Raw genomic sequence first — 17,174 nt, 5'->3', positions numbered from 1 at the left:
CACACCGAGGTTAAAAAGAACACAATTGCCTTTTTTTTTTTATGACAGTGTCAGCAAAAACTGCAGGGAGTTTAATCAACAATACAAGATGTCTTGCTTTTCAAACAAAGGCACCAGGGATCCAGTATCCATAGAGCCTGCAAAAAATATATATATGATATTCAGAAAATATTACATTTCATTTTTATTTTTACTTTTTATTTCAGCAAGAGTTAATTATAAAACCCACCAGGGATGGCAAAAAATGAAATAACTCCCTCAGGAACAAGTAACGTTTACATCTTTATATCGCAAATGATGATATAAAACTGAACTTTTATTATATCTCCACAGTACCCTAGCTGCCAGTTTTCTCTAAGGAACTAAAGATAAGATAAAAAAGAAAATACATTTCTGATGTGCTCCATCTGTTGGGATTTCAACAGATGAGCCAAGTGGATGGTTTGAGAATCAAACCCAAAAAACTGAGCTTCAGAGTTCCTTCCTCTAAGAAATAAATCTGATCCATTACTCAGCCCCCAGCAAAATTCCTGGCCAGGCTTTCCCTCCAGTACACTTCAAGAAGTACTGCACGTGTATGTTTGCTTGATGCAGAAGGTTTATCATACGTTGATTCTTTAATCAAAATTTTTATCTCCTTATGGTCAGAGGCCACTTTTATGTATTTCTTTTCTTTTACAGATACCTACAGTTAATGGAGGAAGGCTCATTAACAACCTGCATTATGCAGGTGACACAACCTTGCTTGCTGAAAGTGAAGAAGGCTTGAAGCACTTACTGATGAAGATTGAAGACCACGGCCTTCAGTATGGATTACATCTCAACATAAAACAAAAATCCTCACAACTGGACCAATAAGCAACATCATAATAAATGGAGGAAAGATTGAAGTTGTCACAGATTTCATTTTACTTGGGTCCACAATCAATGCTCATGGAAGCAGCAGTCAAGAAATCAAACAATGCATTGCATTAAGCAAAGAGGCTGCAAAAGACATCTCTAAAGTGTTCAAAAAGCAAAGACTTCACATTGAAGAGTAAGATGCACCTGACTCAATTCATGGTGTTTTCAATGGCCCCCTATGCATGTGACAGCCAGAAAATAAGGAAGACCGAAGATGAATTGATGCCTTTGAATTATGGTGTTGGCGAAGAATATCGAATATAACATGGACTGCCAAAAGATTGAACAAATCTGTCTTGGGAGAAGTACAGACAGAATGCTCCTTGAAAGTAAGGATGATGAGGCTAAGTCTCACATACTTTGGACATGTTATCAGTGGGGACCAGTCCCTGGAGAAGGACATCATTCTTGGTAAAGTAGGGGTCATTGAAAAAGAGGAAGACCCTCAGTGAGATAGACTGACATAGTGGCTGCAACAATGGGCTCAAGCATAACAACGACTGTGAGGATGGTGCAGGACAGGGCGTGTTTCCTTCTGTTCTATTTGGGGTCACTATGAGTCAGAACCAATTCAACGGCACCTAACAACAACAACAATGCAATGTGTCTGCTACTAACCGAAAGGTTAGAGGTTTCAGTTCACCCAGAGGCCCTCTGAAAGACAGGCCTGGCAATCCATTTCCAAAATAAATCACTACTGAAAATGCTATGGAGCACACTTCTACTCTGACACACATGGGGTGGCTAGGGGTTGGAGTTGACTGGATGGTAACTAGTTCTTTGTTTTGCATACTTTAAGCACTGAATAAAACACTAGATTAACTTAGAGGAAGAAGAGGCTGGATCCCCTCTGAATGGTACAAAGAGCACTATATTTGATATCAAGATACTAAGGTTTGAGGCCTGAATTCATCATTACCTTTGGGGCAAATTACCTAGATTTCCTGAGCTTCATGTTTCTCATCTGGAGAATGGTATATGACACCTGCCCTACCTCCTTGCTGTGTTATTTAGGGACCAAGATAATATACACAGAAGTACCCTGTCAACTGCAAAGGGCTAAGTCAAAATGAGGTATGTGTGTGTGTGTCTGTGTGTGTGTTAAGGGATGGGCAAGTGGAATTCTTTCTTTCTTAGCCAGGAGTGAAGAAATGCTCTTTACCCTTTCCTGATCCTGGTGAAGAATATCAGGAAGCTGAGTAGACTGGGAAGGAGCAGGTAGCAACTGGGATAAGTTTGGGTTTTTTCAAGGCTTCAGGCAGGAGTGCAGAATGTGCCCACTATCCTATCCTCTGTGACTTGAGGTTTCTGCTGGGGCTCCAACCCTCTAAGGCCAGGAGAGAGACATGAGGGAAAATGATCGCTCCTGTAGGCAGCTCTCTTTCTTCAAGTCCAGAAGAGGTACCCTCCCTATCTCTATATGGCATTCATTGCTGTTGTTGTTGTTGGGTGCTGTTGAGGTGATTCCAACTTATGGTGACCCCATGTGACAGAGCAGAACTGCCGCATAGGGTTCCCTAGGCTGTAATCTTTAGTGGGAGCTTTGGTGGTGCAGTGCTTAAGAACTTGGCTGCTAATCAAAAGGTCAGCAGTTCGAATCCACTGGTCGCTCCTTGGAAACCCTATGGGGCAGTTCTACATTGTTCTCGACAGCAATAGTTAATCTATATGGGAGGAGACTGCCAGGACTTTCTCCTATGGAGCTGCTGGGTGGGTTTGAACCACCAACTTTTTGGTTAGCAGCCGGGCGCTTAAATATTGGGCCACCAGGGCTCCTCTCTTCACTTGAGGTGTGAGGAAATGCTAATCCCGAAACACCCACTCTTCTCCTAGCTTTCCCTTTTTCCAAACTTTCTGCCCCTCATTTTACCTTCAATACTTGCATTTCCCTTCTGTTCTCCAAATCTAATTATGTGGCTGATCCACGGAGAAGCTGACATTTGCCGCTGTTGCCAGAGCTGAGCAGCACTAATGATCCCTGGGAAGGAGGGGGCACTTCTGAGAGGGCTGTCCCTGCCCATGTGTTGTGCAGGCTGATGAATTCTATTGAGTTCTCTGAGTAAAACCCAACAAAACCAGGGATAATGTCTTAGTAACTCGTTGGTGTTGAGTTGACTCTAATTTACAGCGACCCTATAGGACAAAGCAGAATTGCCCCAGGGTCTCCTAGGCTTCAGTCTTTATGAAAACAGATTACCAGGTCTTTCTCCATGGGCCGCTGGATGGGTTTGTACTATTTGTACCACTGACCTTTCAGTTAGCAGCCTCGCGCTTAATGCTGCGTCATCAGGGCTCCTTAATGTCTTGGTAGCTCCTGAAATAATTTGACTCCTAATTCTCATTATGTTTTGCCTGGTGATTTTAATTCCACTACATTGCTACAGACTCCTAACAATCATAAAAAAAAAAAAAAAAAGGAATTATAGTGGGACCAGAAATCCATTACACTGATGTGGCAATACCGAGCCTTTGTACGGCCAGTTCATGTTCCAGCCGTTCATCTCGGGGGATAGAACAGAATTCCAAGGGCAGCAGCATGCACAGGAAGGAAACAGCCTGAATGGGAAGAAATATCCAAAATGTTCTGGTACCACCTCCTAAGTATCACTGAGGAAACAGACTAAGAAGCTAATTGATTCGGCCAAAGTAATGCATCTAATAAAGAGTCCTGGTGGTGCAGTCGTTAAGTGCTCGGCTGTTAATAGAAAGGTTGGTGGTTTGAACCTTCCATCAGCTCCAAGGGAGAAAGACCTGGTGATCTGTTCCTGTAAAGATTACAGCCTAGAAAACCTTATGGGGGAGTTCTACTCTGTCTTGTGGGGTTGCCATGCATCAGAATCTGCTGGATGGCACCTAACAACAATAACAACATATCTATTAGAAGACAAGCCAGCACTTGAGGCTTCTGCCCCCCTTACCCCTTATGTCATCCGGGCTTGATCTTTTTATCATCTTGGTACTACGGATTTTACATCGTTTCTTTTCTAACATGGGCAAAGAAGGTAGGAACTACGTATCCTGTTTGACCCTCACAACTACTTTGTAGGAGAGGAAAAGCAGGGATTTTTATATCCATTTTACAGATTAGAAAATGGAAGTGCAAAGCCGTTGTGATTTACTCAGGGTACACAGTGACAGAGAAGTGACTAGAATCAACCCACATCTAAACCATGTTCTTAGTTTTCTAAACTATAGTAGGAACAGAGAAATTTTGAAACTCGGGAGTGCTTCATTCCTATCTGCCACTTACTTTGGGCAAGCACGCAGGTTAGTATTGAGATCACAGCTTTCTCATTTGCATACCAATAATGTCTTTAAAGAGCTCTTTAAAGTGTTAAAAAGCAAAGATATCACTTTAAGGACTAAGGTGCATCTGACCCAAGCCATGGTGTTTTCAGTCACCTCATATGCCTGTGAAAGCTGGGCAATGAATAAGGAAGACCGAAGATGAATTGATGCCTTTGAATTATGGTGTTGGCAAAGAATACTGAATATACCATGGACTGCAGGAAAATGAACAAATCTGTCTTGGAAGAAGTACAGCTAGAATGCTCCTTAGAAGCAAGGATGGCAAGACTACATCTCACATACGTTGGACATGTCATCAGGAGGGACTAGCCCCTGGAGAAGGACATCATGCTTGGTAAAGCAGAGGTTCAGTGAAAAAGAGGAAGACCTTCAACAGGATGGATTGACACAGGCAGTTTGAATTGAGGTGTGGCCGAGTAGCTGGTGGGATCCAGCTGAGTGTTTGACTAGACTTTTCTCTGCCTTGCTTGTTTGAGCTTCAGCAGAATTCGAAATGGCTGGCAGCAAGGCTGGGAAGGACTCCAGAAAGGACAACACAAAGGTAGTTTCCCACTCACAGAGAGCCGGCTTGCAGTTTCCGGTGGCCATATTCATGGGCACCTGAAATCTAGGACGACCAACCTTGGACGTGTGGGCGAGACTGCCACTGTGTACAGCGCAGCCATCCTGGAGTACCTCACCTCAGAGGTACTTGAACTGGCAGGAAATGCATCTAAAGACTTAAAGGTGAGGTGTATTACCCCTTGTCACTTGCAACTTGCTATTTGAGGAGATGAAGAATTGGACTGTCTTATCCAGGCTACAATTGCTGGTGATGGTGTCATTACCCACATCCACAAATATCTGATTGGAAGAAAGGACAACATAAGACTGTTTAATGGATACCTGGTTGTTGTTGTCAGGTGCCATCAAGTTGATTTTGACTCATAGCAACCCTACGGACAACAGAATGAAATACTGCCCTGTCCTGTGCCATCCTCATAACTGTTGCTATGCTCGAGTCCATTGTTGCAGCCACTGTGTCAAACCACCTTGTCGAGGTCTTCCTCTTTTTCGCTGACCCTTTACTTTACCAAGCATGATGCCCTTCTCCAGGGACTGATCCCTCCTGACAACATGTCCAAAGTACATGAGCCTCAGTCTCGCCATCCTTGCTTCCAAGGAGCATTCTGGTTGCACTTCTTCCAGGACAGATTTGTTCATTCTTTTGGCAGTCCATGGTATAGTCAATATTCTTTGCCAACATCACAATTCAAAGGAGTCAATTCTTCAGTCTTCCTTATTCATTGTCCAGCTTTTGCATGCATATGATTCCTTGGGTCAGGAGCACCTTAGTCCTCAAGGTGACATCTTGGCTTTTTAATACTTTAAAGAGATCTCTTACAGCTGATTTGCCCAATGCGATGCATCTTTTGATTTCTTGACTGCTGCTTCTGTGGGTGTTGATTGTGACTCCAAGTAAAATGAAATTCTCGACAACCTCAATCTTTTCTCCATTTATCATGACGTTGCTTATTGGTGAGGATTTTTGTTTTCTTTGTGTTGAGGTGTAATCCGTACTGAAGGCTGTGGTCTTTGATATTCATCAGTAAGTGCTTTAAGTCCTCTTCACTTTCAGCAAGTAAGGTTGTATCATCTGCATAACCCAGGTTGTTGATGAGTCTCCCACCAATCCTGATGCCCCATTCTTTTTCATATAGTCCAGCTTCTCGGATTTTTTGCTCAGCATACAGATTGAATAGGTATGGTGAAAGGATGCAACCTTGATGCACACCTTTCCTGATTTTAAATCATGCCGTATAATAAGGATACCTAGATTCCTTATTATTTTGGGACTCTAAATACTGTAACAGCTGTCCAGTGTTGGTGATTCCGGTGGACTGTATCTCTGTAAAAAACACAATTTTGCGTTTTTGTAACTCTATTTGAGCAAGTTGGAAGTTTAATTAGTTTTCCAACCAACCAAATTTCTGCATTCAAGTCTTAACCATATTAAAGTGTTACTGTGGCTTCAAAAAAAGCTACTGATTCTGAAGTAGTGGGTTTTGATTGAGCTGAGTGTTTTGAAAAAACTGTTTGTATTTTAATTGTGATGCAGAAATTATAGTAACAAACATCTGGTTTTGTACAGACATTATTTCCACTTTGGTGGATAAGCTCAATAAAGGTTATATCCCAAACTTAAAAAAAAAAAAAAGATGGATTGACACACTGACTGTAACAATGGGCTCAAGCATAACAATGACTGTGAGGATGGCGCAGGACCGGGCAGTGTTTCCTTCTCTTGTACATAGGGTCGCTATGAGTCGGAACCAACTCAATGGCACCTAACAACAACAACAACACCTTTCCTACCTCTCAAGGAGGTCCTGAGTTAAGATGTGATGTTTACAGGAGGCAGTGGTGGTTCAGTGGTAGAATTTTGGCCTTCCTTTTGGGGGACCCGGGTTTGATTCTGGGCAATGCATCTCATGCGCTGCCACCACCCATCTGTCAGTGGAGGCTTGCATGTTGCTGTGATGCTAAGCAGGTTTCATCAGAGTTTCTAGACTAAGACAGAATAGGAAGAAAGGCCTGACAATCTACTTCCAAAAATCAACCAATAAAAACCCTGTGGATCACAATTGTCTGATTTGCAACCGATCATGGAGATGGTACAGGACAGGGCAGCATTTTGTTCTATCATGCATGGGGTCGTCAGGAGTCTAGGGCTGACTTGACAGCAGTTAACAACAACAATGTTTACACAATAGTACTTAGAAAATTCTGAAAGGCAATTGTAAGTACCAATAGATAATTCTTTCTGAGTGCCTAGAATGTCTATTCCTACAATTCTAAATTAGCCAATTTTTCAAAAGCTGCCTCTTCGGCTACCAAATCTGTGTCATTTCTAGGGATAGGCAGACAATGTCACTCTGGCACAGCAGTTCAGGGGCATAGTGCAAAACTGGCCATCAGACCACTTGTAAAATCAAAGCTATCTCTTTACAGTGCAAATATTCCAAGACTCTATTTTTTTACTCTCTAAAGATTGCCATCTTTCAGACCAAAAGCCCACTGTGAGCCACAGCTCTCTATGGAATGTTGTTGCTGGATGCCATTCAGTCTATTCTGACTCATAATGATCCCAAGTGACAGAGTAGAACTGCACGATAGGGTTTCCTAGGCTGTTGCTATGAGCTGGAAATGGGTTTCATTCGGTTTTTGAATCTTTACAGAAGCAGACTGCCAGGTCTTCTCCTTCAGAGGGAGTGGCTGGCGAGTTCAAACTGCGAACCTTTCTATTAGCAGCTGAGTGCTTACCCACTTGCCACAGGGCTCCTTTTCTTCTGCACAGTGGTTTCTAAAGCTCAGCCTTCTAGTCAGCCTCAAATCTGGCATGGCAGTTTCTTTATTCAGGTACATTTCTATGTGAATAGCAAGTATCTATAAGGTTTTTTGTTGTTGTGGGCAGGCGGGACAGGCTGCTTTGTCCCCTTGCAGACATTGTTTAAAGAACAGCTGAGCTGTCAGTATATTGCATCCAACATTTCAGCACTATCAAGTTCTGCTGTATCCATTCCAGCACCGTTAGCAACGATGCGACACATCTCAGCATGGTGCACATAAAATTCTTTCTCCAGTCTACAACTGTATTTGATATTATAATGGAATTCATGGCTTTAGATAATACATTGGATGTCTTTCTCTGTAGAACACATAGAAACTATCATTTTGAGAATCCAGAAGGGTCTGGTTGGATCTGAGCAAAGCTGTCTTCAGTTCTAGTTAGAAACAGTATATCTTATATAAGACCTCATGGCTGTTTGCTTACCCTTAGCCTGGTCATCTTCTCCCCAATGCTCTCTCTTTGTCTAATGGCCTCTGAGGTCATCTTAGATGAGAGGTTTGTGCTGACAGTATATACTTCTCACCCACTCATCTCTAAATGAAAGTCTTCACTTGTACTCAAGGGCAAACACTTACCCTTGTTGTTTGGTGCCATCAAGTTGATTTCGACTCATAGGGACCCCATGTGACAGAGTAGAACTGCCCCATAGGGTAATCTTTATGGGAGCAGATAGCCAGGTCTTTCTCCTGCAGAGCTGGTGGGTGGGTTTGAACCGCTGACCTTTTCGTTAGCAGCTGAGCACTCAACCACTGTGCCACCAGGACTCCTTACTTACCCCTAGGCTTGCAATAATGAAAACACAGTTTATTATCTCATGCGCTACCCTTAGTCAAAGCTGATCCAGCTGTTCATATGCTTATGTATTTGACAACCGCCCCTTACTATCAGTACAATGCTCTGGGAAAGTAGAATTTTGTGTGAATCTCATTATGATTCTTTGTATCAGCCCAGTACAAACCAGACACCAAGTAAGGACATCAAACAAGCCTCTGTGCTACCACATATGGAGCTGGAGGACCATCTCTTGCGAAGAACTGTGGAGTGCTGGGAATTTGAAGAACACACTGGAATTCATGGATGTGGGCTGGATAATGTAAGACAAAAAATCAGAATTAACAGTACTCTGCCTACCAAACATGTCGAGTCTACTCCAACTCATAGCGACCCTATAGGATAGAGTAGAACTGTCTCGTAGGGTTTCCAAGGCTGTAATCTTTTTTTTTTTTTAATTAAACTTTAGATGAAGGTTTACAGAGCAAACTAGTTTCTCATCAAGCAGTACACACATTGTTGTATAACACTGGTTAACAACCCCACTACATGTCAACACTATCTTTTCTCAACCCTGGGTTCCCTATTACCAACTTTCCTGTTCCCTCCTGCCTTCTAGTCCCTGCCTCAGGGCTGGTGCACTCCTTTAGTCTTGTTTTGTTCCATGGGCCTGTTCAATCTTTGACTGAAGGGTGAACCTCAGGAATGGCCTCATTACTGAGCTGAAAGGGTGTCCGGGGGCCATACTCTCAGGGTTTCTCCGGACTCTACCAGGCCAGAGAGTCTGGTCTTTCTTTTTGAGTTAGAATTTTGTTCTACATTTTTCTCCAGCTCTGTCTGGGACCCTTTATTGTGATCCTTGTCAGAATAGTCGATGGTGGTAGCCAGGCACCATCTAGTTCTACTGGACTCAGTCTGATGGAGATTAGGGTAGATGTGGTACATTAGTCCTCTGGACTTATCTTTCCCTTGTATCGTTAGTTTTCTTCATTCTTCCTTGCTCCCAAAGGGGTAAGAGCAGTGGAGTATCCTAAATAGCCGCTCCCAGGCTTTTAAGACCCCAGACGCTTCTCACCAAAGTAGAATGTAGAACATATTCTTTATAAACTATGTTATGCCAATTGAGCTAGATGTTCCCCAAGACCATGGTCCCCACAGCCCTGAGCCCAGCAATTCGGCCCCTCAGGGAGTTTGGATGTGTCTATGGAGCTACCGTGACCTTGCCTTGTACAGGTTGTGCTGGCTTCCCCAGTATTGTGTACTGTCTTACCCTTCACCAAAGTTACCACTTAATTATTGTCTATTAAGTGTTTTTCCATCCCCACCCCTCCCCACCCTTATAACCATCAAATCTTGTTTCTTTTTGTATGTAAACCTTTTTATGAGTTTTTACAGTAGTGGTTTCATACAATATTTGTCCTTTTGTGACTGACTTATTTCACTCAGTATAATGCCCTCCCAATGAGATGCTTCACAGATTCATCATTGTTCTTTAGCATTGCGTAATATTCCATTGTGTGTATGTACCACAGTTTGTTTATCCATTCATCTGTTGATGGGCATCTAGGTTCTCTCCATTTTTTTTTGCTATTGTGAACAATGCTGCAATGTACATGGGTGTGCATATGTCTATTCGTGAGATGACTCTTATTTCTCTAGGATATATTCCTAGGAGTGGGATTACTAGATCATATGGTATTTCTATTTCTAGCTCTCTAAGGAAGCACCACATCATCTTCCAAAATGGTTGTATCATTTTGCATTCGCACCAGCAGTGCCTAAGAATTCCAATCTCCCTGCGGCCTCTCCAGCATTTGTTATCTTCTGTTTTATTGATTCGTGCCAGTGATACCGGGGTGAGATGGTATCTCATTGTGGTTTCGATTTGCATTTCTCTGATGGCTAGAGATCGTGAGCATTTCTAATGTGCCTATTGGCCACTTGAATGTCTTCTTTGGTGAAGTGTCTGTTCATTTCCTTTGCCCATTTTTTAACTGTATTATTTGTCTTTTTGTCATAGAGGTGTTGGATTTTATCGTAGATTTTAGAGATTAGACCTTTGTCTGATTTGTAATAGCCAAAAAAATTTTCCCAGTCTGTAGGCTCTTTTTTACTCTTTCGGTGAAGCCTTTTGATGAGCATAAGTGTTTAATTTTAAGAAGATTCCAGTTATCTAGCTTATCCTCTGGAGCTTGTGTGTTGTTAGTTGTGGTTTATATCCTGTAAATGCCGTGTATTAGGGCCTCTGGCTGCTAACCAAAGGGTCAGCAGTTCGAATCCACCAGGCGCTCCTTGGAAACTCTATGGGGCAGTTCTAGCATTGATTCTATTTTTTTCTTCTATGACCTCCATAGTTTTTGGCTTTATATTTAGGTCCTTGATCCATTTTGAGTTAGTTTTTGTATATGGTGTGAGGTATGGGTCCTGTTTCATTTTTTTTTGTAGATGGACTTCCAGTTTTGCCAGCACCATTTGTTAAAAAGACTGTCTTTTCCCCATTTGATGGAATTTGGGCACTTGTCAAAGATCGGGTAACCATAGGTGGATGGATTTACCTCTGGGTTCTCAATTCTGTTCCATTGATCAATGTATCTGTCGTTGTACCAGTACCAGGCTGGTTTGACTACCGTAGCTGTATAGCAGGTTCTGAGGTCACGTAGTGCAAGCCCTCCTACTTGATTCTTCTTCTTCAATAGTACTTTACTTACCTGGGGCTTCTTCCCTTTCCATATAAAGTTAATGATAAGTTTTTCCATCTCTTTAAACAATGTTGTTGGTATTTGGATCGGTATTGCATTGTATTTGTAAATTGCTTTGGATGGAATTGTCATTTTCACAATGTTAGTTTTTTACCTATCCATGAGCATGGTATGTTTTTCCATTTATGTAGATCTCTTGGTTTCTTGCAGTAGCGTTTTGTAGTTTCCTTTGTATAGATAGGTCTTTTACATCCCTGGTTAGATATGTTCCCAAATATTTTATTTTTTTAAGGGCTATTATAAATGGTATTGTTTTCCTGATTTCCTTTTCATTGTTCTCTTTATCGGTGCATAGGAATCCAACTGATTTTTGTATGCTTATCTTGTATCCTGCTTCTCTGCTGAATCTTTCTGTTAGTTCCAGTAGTTTTCTTATGGAGTCTTTTGGGTTTCCTATGTATAGTATCATATCATCTACAAATCGGGACAGTTTAACTTCTTCACTACCAATTTGGATGCCCGTTATTTCTGTTTCTTGCCGTATTGCTCTAGCTAGGACTTCCAACACAATGTTAAATAGGAGTGGTGATAAAGGGCATCCTTGTCTTGTTCCTGTTCTCAAGGGGAATGTTTTCAGCCTCTCTCCATTAAGAATGATGTTGGCCATTGGTTTTGCATAGATGCCCTTTATTATGTTGAGAAATTTCCCTACTGTACCTATTTTACTAAGAGTTTTAATCAGTAATGGGTGTTGGACTTTGTTGAATGCTTTTTTTGCATCGATTGAGATGATCATGTGATTATCTTCTTTCCTTTTATTTATGTGGTGGATTACATTGATTGATTTTCTAATATTGAACCGTCCTTGCATACCTGGTATGAATCCTACTTGGTCATGGTGTATTATTTTTTTGATATGATGCTGAATTCTATTGGCTAGAATTTTGTTGAGAATTTTTGCATCCATATTCATGAAAGATATTGGTCTGTAATTTTCTTTTTTTGTGATATCTTTGCCTGCTTTCGGTATCAGGGTTATGCTGGCTTCACAGAAGGAATTCAGATGTAACGCTTCCTTTTCTATATTCTGAAATAGTTTGAGTAGTACTGGGGTAAGCTCTTCTCTGAATGTTTGGTAGAATTCTCCAGGGAAGCCATCTAGGCTGGGCTTTTTTTGGTTGGGAGTTTTTTTTTTTTTTTTTAATTACCTTTTCAATCTCTTCTCTTGTTATAGGTCTATTCAGATTTTCATCCCTGGTTAGATATGTTCCCAAGTATTTTATTTTTTTAGGGGCTATTACAAGCAGTATTGTTTTCCTGATTTCCTTTTCATCGTTCTCTTTATTGGTGTATAGGAATCCAACTGATTTTTGTGTGCTTATCTTGTATCCTGCTTCTCTGCCGAGTCTTTCTATTAGTTTTGTGTTAGTTTGAGTAGGCAGTGTGTCTCTAGAAATTCGACCATTTCCTCTAGGTTTTCAAATTTGTTGGAGTATAGTTTTTCACAATACTCTGTTATGATCCTTTTTATTTCAGTTGGGTATGTTGTAATGTCCTCCATTTTATTTCTTATTTGGGTTATTTGCATTCTCTCCTGTTTTTCTTTTGTCAGTTTGGCCAGTGGTTTGTTGATTTTTTTGATCCTTTGAAAGAACCAATTTTTGGTTCTGTTGATTCTATTTATTGTTTTTTAATTCTCTATTTCATTTATTTCTGCTCTGATCTTTATTATTTTCTTTCTTCTGGTGGATGTGGGTTTCTGTTGCTGTCTTTTTCTATTTGTTCAAGTTGTGTAGCTAAAGTTTTGATTTTGTCCCTTTCTTCATTTTTTATGTGTGGATCTGAGGACTGCCTTTGCCGTGTCCCAAATGTTTTGATATGATGTGTTTTCATTCTTGTTTGATTCTAGGAATTTTTTTATTCCATCTTTGATTTCTTCTATTACCCAGTGGTTTTTAAGCAGGGTATTATTCAGTTTCCATGTAATTGATTTCTTTTCCTTACTCTTCCTGTTGTTGATTTCTACTTTGATGATGTTGTGGTCAGAGAAGATATTTTGTATTATCTCAATGTTTTGGATTCTGTTGAGGGTTGCTCTGTGGCCTAAGATGTGATCTACTCTGGAGAACATCCTATGTGTGTTTGAAAAGAATGTGTACTTTGCAGCTGTCGGGTGGAGTATTCTATATAAGTCTATGAGGTCAAGTTGGCTGATCATGCTCATTAGCTCTTCTGTATCTTTGCTGAGTTTCTTACTACATGTTCTGTCCTTTACCAAGAGTGGTGTGTTGAAGTCTCCTACTATTATTGTGGAACTGTCAGTTTCTGTTTTCAGTGCTGTTAGAGTTTGCTTTATGTATTTTGGAGCCCTGTCATTGGGTGTGTAGATGTTTATTATGGGTAAGTATTCATGATGGATTGTCCCTTTAATTGCTATATAGTAGTGCCCTTCCTTGTCTTTTATGGTAGATTTTGTTTTAAAGTCTATTTTATCTGAGATTAATATTGCCACTCCTGCTCTTTTTTGGTAGTTATTTGCTTGATATATTTTTTCCATCCTTTGATTTTAATAAATTTACATCTTTGTTTTTTAAGTGTGTCTCTTGTAGATAGCATATTGATGGATCCTGTTTTTTAATCCATTCTGTCACTTTCTGTCTCTTTATGCCATTTAGGCCATTTACATTCACTGTAATTATCGATAGGTGTGAGTTTATTGCTGTCATTTTGTAGTGCTTTTTTTGTGGTGCTAACATTTTCTTTGTTCCTCTTACTCTCCTATGCTGAGTTCCTTTTGTTTGTGGATTTCTTCTCCACTTCTTTCGTTTTTGTAGTTTTCATTTTTATTGTGACTTTTTTTTTCTTCTTTATTTTGATGTGTAGGTTTGTTAACTTTTTTTGTGGTCACCTTGAAATTTACCCTTATCTTCCTTGGTTTGAACCAGTCTATTTTTACTTGGTATTGCCTTGCCTTCCTCTCCATTAGAAAATTTTATGCCTATACTGTTTATTCCTTCTTTTATTATTCTGGCATTGTTGTCATTTACAGATTAACCTCTGTGGTTCCCTGTTTCAATTCTTTGGGTTTTGGATAGTCCTTGAGAGTTCATTTCCTAGGTTGCTATCTGGCTGGCACAATGTTGTGTCCTAGATTCAGGCTGTGGTCTGATGTTGTTTGCTCTCAGATCGAAGGACTCCCTTTAATAATTCTTGTGAGTTTGGTTTGGTTTTTACATATTCCCTCAATTTCTGTTTATCTAGAAATGTCCTAATTTCACCATCATATTTGAATGAAAGTTTTGCAGGATATATTATTCTTGGATGCCATTTTTTTCTTTCAAGGTTTTATATATGTCATCCCATTGCCTTCTTGCCTGCACAGTTTCTGCCAAATAATCAGAGCTTAGTCTTATTGTTTCTCCTCTGTATGTATTTTTGTTTTTCTTGAGTTGCTCTCAGGATTTTTTCTTTGTCTTTTGTTTTAGCGAGTGTGATTATGATATGCCTTGGTGTTTTTCTTTTGGGATTTATCCTACATGGGGTTTGTTGAGCTTCTTGGATGGTCAGCTTTTCATCACTCACGATATTACAGAAATTTTCTGTCAGCAATTCTTCAATGATACTCTCTGTGTTTTCCATTTTCTCTCCCTGTTCTGGAACTCTGATCACTCGCAGATTTTTGCTGTTTATAGTATCCCACATAATTCTCAGGGTTTCTTCATTTTTCTCCATTCTTTTTTCTGATTTTCCCTCAAACAGAGTTGTACCAAGTATTTGTCTTCAATTTTGCTGATCCTGTCTCCCATCATTTCAAACGTGCTCCTCAGCCCTTCTAAGACACTGTCCATTTCTGAAATCTTGTTGTTTATGTTTTGGATTTCTAATTGTTTTTGTATGAGTTCTAGTTGTGAATTTATTTTTGCATTTGGTTCCTGTATTATTTTCCTGCATTCTTCCATTTTTTGTCTGTATTTTCCATGACTTTGTCTGCCTTTTCCATAAATCTATTTTTTCCTCATTTTTGTCTGCTTTTGCTTCAAGTCTTGGATTGTTCTGAATATTAGAGATTTGAATTCCCTGTCAGGTAGTTCTAGTGCCGTTTCTTCTGCCGGAAAGTCATCTGGTGTCTTATTTTGGATGCCTACTGCAACCATTCTGTCCTTTTTTTTTTTTTTAATATGTTTTGATATTGTCTGCTGTCTTCAGGACATTCAGTAGTTATTTTTCTTCATTTCTTGATTGTAGATTTGTTTGTTTCATCCTGCTTTTTGTTTTATTTGGTTATGTCTGAGCAGACAAGCTGTGTGTTCTTTGTTGTTTGCTCGTCTGTAGTCACGATACTTTTCACCTCTTTGCCCAATGGGTGGGGCCAGTCACTCAGCTGTGGTGCAGCAGGGCAGGTCCAGCTGAAAGGGTGGGGCTTGGATGGGTTGTTTGTGGCACATACTAGCACTGACAGGATGGGCCAGGAATCAGCACTGGGCAGGTTCTAGTAGGCCATACTTGTCCTGCTCCGGGATTTGATGTTCAGCGAACAGTGCAGGTAGGCAGGAAGTGGGGGGAGGTTGTCGTGTGTGGAGCTAATAGAGGTATGGGAAAGAGGCGGAGAGGAGAGAGAAACAGGAGCCAAAAACAAAATAAAGGGAAAAAAAAGAGTACTAAGGGAGCTTGCTGTTGGAGTGGAGAGATGAGAAATAGAGAAAGGCAAAAAGGAAAAAAATAAAAAGGGAAAAAGAAAAAGTAACTAGATAAAAAGTTGGAAACGAAAAGCCCAGGAGTCCCACCAGTGGGGCCATGAAGACTGGGGAAGTGGCTCCCAGGCTGCGCAGGGAGGCAGGCTTGAGGGCTTCTAGATGTCACATGGCACCTGGTATTCAGGAGGCAGGAAAAGAAGGTAAGTATAGAGAGATGAGAACCGAGAAATGAAGAAAGACAGAAAGGGAAAAAGAGAGAGAAAAGAAAAAAAGAAGAAGAAAAAAAAGAAATGCCTCCAGGGATCCCACCTGCACAGCTGTGCAGATTGGGGGAGTGGGTCCTAACCCATGCAGTGAGCCGGCTAGAAGGGGGTCCCAAGCTGTGGAAAGAAAAAGAAAACAAACAAACAGAATAAAACAGGCAAAAAAAAAAAAGCCCCAGGGATCCTACCAGTGAGGGGTTGCGGGCTGGGGAAGTGGTTCTACAGTCAAGCAGGGCTTCCCAAGGCTGTGAGCTTTCGGAAACAGACAGCCACATCTTTTTCCTGTGGAGTGAATGGTGGGCTCGAACTACTGACCTTTAGGTTAGCAGTCAAGCACTTAACCACTGCACCACCAGGTCTCCCTTCTTTACCTACAGTTCTAATGAATGATCATAAAATATAATCAGGATTTTTTAAATAGTGCTTTGGGTAAAAATTAAAGAAGTGACAAAGTAACAGCTTGCTATCAGTGATTTGTTTTTAAAAATCAATTTCTGGTATAAGTCAGCAGGTTGCTTGGGATTCAATCCAATCTCCTACATCTCTGTACCTTGGTGAACATTACTGTCTATCCAGATTACCCTCAGACCCGGCAACATCTTTCCTCAGCAAAATTCTTTTATGTTAAACAATTTATGTTGTTCTAATTCTTAAAAGATACCCATCCACATAAGGTATAATTTACAGAATTTTTATAATATACATTTCTTGATCTAAAGAGTGGATTTTGGGAAGTTAAGAAAAATAAAGCATGAAAGGATTTCAGAAGAAGATATGAACATAACTATTTTCACCATATGTCTTGATAAAGTCTTGAAGTAATTATAGGTATGAATTCTCTTGCATTTGAAGAGTGCTGTTTTTCTGGGGGAATCAAAGTATTAATTTTTTCATAAATTTTGAGTGTATTTATATTATATGGGAATATTTTATATCCAAATCACTGCCTTAGCAAGCACAATCATTAAAAAATGATACTATCTTAGAATAAAAAAAAAAGAATAAGATAGCTGAAATGGCTAGTTTCCCAGATAAAAAGGTCAAATACAAAACCAATTCTAGGCAAAGCATTTTCATAATTCTCTTATTAAAAAAAAAAAAACAAACCCAGTGCCATCGAGTCGATTCCAACTCATACCGACCC

At 40.3% G+C, this 17,174-nt stretch overlaps 1 protein-coding gene and 1 pseudogene across 1 annotated transcript in view; one reads left to right on the top strand and one right to left on the bottom strand.

The window, feature by feature from the left end:
• LOC126058050 (zinc finger protein 699-like) overlaps window positions 1-17,174 on the bottom strand; it is a 546,539-nt gene that overhangs the window by 138,262 nt on the left and 391,103 nt on the right. The gene's annotated exons all lie outside the window — the stretch shown is intronic.
• LOC126058110 (histone H2A.Z-like) overlaps window positions 4,706-17,174 on the top strand; it is a 44,467-nt pseudogene continuing 31,998 nt past the window's right edge.

The sequence above is a fragment of the Elephas maximus genome, chromosome 14, assembly GCF_024166365.1.
Source record: "Elephas maximus indicus isolate mEleMax1 chromosome 14, mEleMax1 primary haplotype, whole genome shotgun sequence".
NCBI lineage: Eukaryota > Metazoa > Chordata > Mammalia > Proboscidea > Elephantidae > Elephas > Elephas maximus.
The sequence above is the reverse complement of the archived record's forward strand: the minus strand, read 5'-3'. Positions and strand labels throughout refer to the sequence as shown.